This window comes from Penaeus monodon, chromosome 6 (assembly GCF_015228065.2).
Source record: "Penaeus monodon isolate SGIC_2016 chromosome 6, NSTDA_Pmon_1, whole genome shotgun sequence".
In the NCBI taxonomy this organism is placed as follows: domain Eukaryota; kingdom Metazoa; phylum Arthropoda; class Malacostraca; order Decapoda; family Penaeidae; genus Penaeus; species Penaeus monodon.
Window position 1 is genome coordinate 10,836,370 of NC_051391.1, and position 5,621 is coordinate 10,841,990.

The 5,621-nt window shown below is 41.1% G+C and overlaps 1 protein-coding gene across 1 annotated transcript in view; it reads right to left on the reverse strand.

Moving 5' to 3' along the window:
• The window catches only part of LOC119574193 (lactosylceramide 4-alpha-galactosyltransferase-like), a 27,123-nt gene that overhangs the window by 12,978 nt on the left and 8,524 nt on the right, over window positions 1–5,621 (reverse strand). The window lies entirely within an intron of this gene.

Below are 5,621 nucleotides of genomic sequence, written 5' to 3' on the forward strand. Positions count from 1 at the left end.
TAACATGAAGGGACCGGGGGAAACATGACGCAGCTGGCTTGGTTTTGCGGAGGAAGCGGAGGAACAAGCCGGGAGACGGAGTTGGGTGCTGCTCCTGTGAAGACCTCTGTGTGCCCTTGTGACCCGATAAACATTGTGTTGCCCTGTTATAAGCTGTATTGTGCTGTGTGACAGGCTGGTTTCCCCCCTGTATTGTGCCTATAGAAAAGTTTTACGGTAAATAACTTGTGTAAAAAAAAGGAAGACTGTCATTTTGTGTTTAATTCGTGCCCTGCCTCGCCACTTGGCGTTTCCTTCTGGTGTTCTGGGACGCTGTGGTGTTCGGTGCCTCTTGGAGCTGTTCAGTGTTCACGACCCTGTGGATGGCACGCCATCTGCCTAGCCTGCCTTGTGTTGGTGGCAGAGAGACGAGGCGGTCGGCGTAACAATAACAACAGTAGCAATTCATTCATCATCGCTAAAATATTTTACATAAAAAATAACGAATTGTTAGATTTAAAAAGAAGGATAGGAAAAAAGAAAAAAACAATAAAAATAGAAAGAAGTTTTTAAAATCAGTCAAAATATATTCAAATTAAAACATCCAGTCAGAACGATATTAAGTCAAAGAAATTATTTTAGACCAAAAACATCCAGACCTAATAAATTCAGTTCCCAAACATTCTGTCCAAACACATTAAGTCAAAACACATTGTCCGCAAACATTCAGTCCAAAAAATTGTCAAAAAAAAAAAAAATTCAAAAATCAAAAAAACATCCAGCCCAAAAATTTTTTAATAAATTTTTAATCAAAAACATACAAACCAAAATATTCAGACCACAAACATAAAGCCAAAAGCATAAGACCAAAAACATTCAGACCAAAATGAGACCAAAACATTCAATCCCAAAAGCCTTCAGTCCAAAAATACCCAGACCAAAAAAATGAGACCAAAAACACCCAGACCAAAAATCCAGGGCCAAAAATAGACCAAAAAAACCCCGCAAAAATAGACAAAAATCAGACCCAAAAAAACCATATCCAAAAAATCCAACCCAAAAAATCAAACCAAAATAACCACAAACCCTCCAACCCAAAAACATCAAACAAAAACAACCCAAAACATCCAACCAAAAAAATACCGACAAAAAATATTTTAAAAACCAAAAAATCCAGAAAAAACATCCAAAAACCAAAAATCCAGAACAAAAATCCAGCCAAAAATCCAGACAAAAAAAATAAACTAAAAACCCATCCAAAGTACAAAAATTAGCCCAAAAATCATCCAGACATAAATTAGCCAAAAACCCAGACCAAAAAAAAGTCCAAAAAACCCATTCAAAAACACCCAGCCCAAAAACATCCCCAAAAAATACCCAAAAAAAACCAGACAAAACATCCACACAAAAACATCAGTCAAAAACATCCCCAAAAAATTCAAAAAACTTTAGCCCAAAAAATAAACCCTAAAAACACCAGACCAAAAAAAACCAAAACCATACATCCCTAAAAACACCCACCCAAAACATCCACCCAAAACAAAAAACATCCCTCCAAAAAACTTTAACAAAAAAATCACCCAAAAACATTAGCCCAAAACAAAAAAATCAGCCAAAACATCACCCAAAAACATCCATCCCAAAAACTTTCCATCCCAAAAACATCCACTCGAACTAAAAAAGTACGCCCTCGTTGGCAGCTCGTACGTGAGGGGGCAGACGACGCTGGCAACACTGTCGTAGATGGTTTCCGGGGCCATTTAACCGCAAATTTTTTTTGCTGACTTTGTATACATGTGCAAGATGTAGGGTCTTTGTGTCCCTGCAATGAGAGAGAGGGGGGGTGAGTGGGCAGTCGCTTTCTAGCCATTGTTCTAATGCAATTCTACTGGTTTTGTGTGAGCGTGTATGCATGACTAAGTAGGTGTTTGTTCATTTGGAAACTTCTTAAAGGTGTGTTTTTCGCAGATATTATGTTTGGTTACCCCTAGGAATTTGCTTCCATTTCCCTTTTTAAAAAGAACCTCCCCCACTGTTTCCAAGTATAGAGTTGCATATTCCTCAACGGCATCAACTTCACGCTGTCGCATTTCTTGTAAAGGATCTGATTCAGGTTCTTGGCTCCGCAGACCTTTTGGCGTTTTGTGCGAAGCCGCCCTGGCCCGTTGACGTGCCACGTGGCACCGGGAGGGTCAGGAAGGAGGCGCTGTTAATTCTAGTGCTACTTATATTTCCTGGCGATCATGTCCCGCGGAAAATTCCTTAGGCCATATAATCCATAAACCCCGTGGAACCTAACCTAACCGGGAAAAATTTTGTTTCAGGTACTCCATGGTTTCGAGAATGAACCGATGTGGGGCTTCGAGTGCATGATGGCGTTGTTTGGCGACCTTTCGTTTCGTCGTAAGCGATCGCGTTGTGGAGGTCCGTGACCTTCCTGACGCAGATGCAGTCCAGTGTCGACGTTCATTCCACCCCACAGCCACAGCAGGCCCTTTCCGCAGCATGTTGGAGAGGTTTTTTCGCCGGCCAAGCTTTGAGGGGAGACACGATTAGATGTTGGTCAGATGACGCTGTGCAATAATGAGGGTAATAGTGACTGGGAGGGAATGGGGAAAAGAGAGTTCGAATTTCAGAGTTCGTTTTCATTTAGGTGTTTAAGAGTACAACTGGGTTGCAAAATAGCTGGATGGCACTTATGTGTATGTGTATATATACTTATTTGTAAATGCACACACACACCACACACACACACACAACACACACACACACAACCCCACACACACACACACACACACACACACATTTGATACGTATCAGGCATAAAAAAAAACCCGGGGAATTGTTATCGGGACAACTCATCTCTAGTATGAAAAATAGGTGTTGTCAGGGAATAAACTTTGAACATCATAAAACTGCATAACATTTTACTCAGAGTAAATTAGAAAAGTAAATTAGAATAGTTATGTGGCCATATGTTACGACGATATATTTTATTCAGCAATTGCCCAGTCACATAATCTACCTTCAATCAATCAGTTAATCAACATCAGTCTATCTAGAGATAGAAATCCATTTCATTTTGTTGAGAGAAAGAGAGAGAGAAAGAAAAAGAGAAGAGAGAGGGGAGAGAGAGAGCGAGAAGAACAGGAGAAGAAGTAGAAAAGAAAAAGGGGGGGCATACTTGATAAAATGTGAGTTTTTGACTTGGGGAGAGAACAGGAAGAGCAGTTGTGCGCCCTCAACCCTGACAATCAAAGATATTGGATGAAACTGTAAAATATCCAATTCAATACTGTGTCTTGACATATGGGGGGAATTTGCTGTAATCTCTTCGCATTAGAAACGTATACTGTTTTGCAAATGATATTCGAATTATCAGTGAATAGTTCGTTTAATTGCTTTTAAATTAAGGATTCAAACAAATTGGACCACCAGAAAACACGGCCAATAACGATGATTGCATCACAACCATATCAGTGATAATGTGTCGGTATAATAATGAAACTGGTGCTGGATCTGTGGCTAATGACCTGACGCGATATCTTAAATATGAAGCAAGATGCTGATATTAATAAAAAGAACATAACTCACGCGTGTTCTGCGCCCAGGTCCCTGACGTAAATAATTTTTCAAGGGGGGTCCCAGTGAACATCGTTTCGAGATCGGCGCCAACGACATCTAAATTTTCATACCTCTTCTTGAGTAACGTGACGAGCCTGTCTGTGTCGTCTACATGCGGAGAGGTGACCCCGTACCAGATCTTTGCTGTTGGGTTCTGGTGGCGAAGCTTGGTAGAGAGGAGACGGGAAGTATTAGTTGCGAGAACGTGTATTCTCTTCAGGCAAACAGCGTTTTTGACACTGAAACATATCGCATTTTGTTGAGGTTCCTCATAATGTCATTATTGCAAATCTGCTTCGATTACTATGCTCTTTCTAAGGAAGGCTATTTTTTCAGCTAGACAAGACCCCTGCTTGATTAGAATTACAAATCACTCACTATAGAAAAAAACGTCTCTAAAGGGAAGGCTCACGTTACCTCTCCAGGAACACCACGCTCTGTACAGTGGGCGAGGGTTGCACTTGTCTCCGCGAGGTAAACGTTATAGTCACTGGTGTGGGCGTAAGGGCCCTGAGTAAAAATTATAATGATTACAGCGTGGTAAAGACATCATCATCATAAGGGGGCATACCATGGCTGTGCATTGCCGCACCTAGCCTTTGGCTCTACCTCCTGGGGTCCCTCCAAGCAAGCCTCCAGTAGCATTCTTCTCACACCCCGCACATCTTGGCAGATCTGATCGCCTTGCTTCAGCCAAGTGTTCCATGGCCTTCCCCTTGGTCTTTTCCAAACCTGGGTAGCCCCCTCGGAGATGACCCACAATCGGATCATCTCAGGAAACGAGCCACATGCCCAGAGAACTGAAGTTGGGGCGCTTTTATAGACGGGGGAATTTGGTCTTGAATCAGTGTCACGGAGATCCTTGTTTAGACACATGGTCCCCCAGGGTACCCCATGATTTGCAAGACGGCCTTCAGGCATTGTTCTTGCCCCAGGTCTCTCACCCGGAGAAGGGGAAACCGGGATCACTAGCGATGAAGAGCCGATCGTGTCCCCCTAGTCTAGTAGCGCCAACGCTAGGGGCTTTATGAGTCCCTAATCCCATGGGCCAGACGAGTCGCGAGTGTTCCGGTCAAACTCTGCATGCATACAAGATAAGTGAAGCTACAAGATCTGTGGTGAGATCAAGATCTCACCACAGACATGATAGACTGAAAATCACATTCAAAAAAGTCCAAGTTTTTGACCTTGGTTGGTCCGTTTTATCGAGAGTCCCAACGGGTTCGCCTCCTCATAAAAGGCCTCAAGAGCTATTTCCCGACCTTTAAGGGCTCCGTAGATCACTGCATCATCGGCAAAGACAAGGTCTGGACCTGAAATTACAATTGCAATCCCCGCTCAACCGGCAGCACTGGGAAAAAAAGGGAGAGATGCCCCTTCACATTTTACAGCACTTTCCAAAACTGTAAGCAGGCCCCGACAGCCTTTTTAAGATCAAAAATAACTGAAGCACCCTTGTTGAAAATCAAAATCGGGGTTCCAAGGACACGAAGAGCTAAGACACAGTCTTGTACATTTTTGCCCCTTGGGTCAGGAAATAATAAAAAGATTTTTATTATTTTAATATTATTTCAATGGTGGTAAATTTTAAATGCTTCTTTTTTATTTTCTTTTTTGGGCAAAAAATATGTAATACAGCATTTTTGGTAAGAAAATGTAAAAAGGGCCCGTGTCTAGACGAAGAAAACTGTTTCAGCGCTTTTTATTTGCTTTAGTATCCCGTAGAAAAAAAACCGTCTAATTTTAAACCCAAAAACTTTGGCACCAAAATTTCTAAAATGTGATAAATGACACAAAAAAGAAATTACCGGGCCTATCTTCTGAAATTTTACAATTGCTGTTACCTCGAGTTCCAAGGTTTTCCAATAGATAAAAACTGTTGTCGAAAAATTTTTAATTTTAGTTTGTTTTTATTGTTTTTTTTTGCTTTTTTCCATTTTTTAAAAAATTTAAATTTTTTGTGTAAAAACAATCCACAAAATTTTTTAAAAATTTTTTTTTTTTTGGGGAAAAAAATT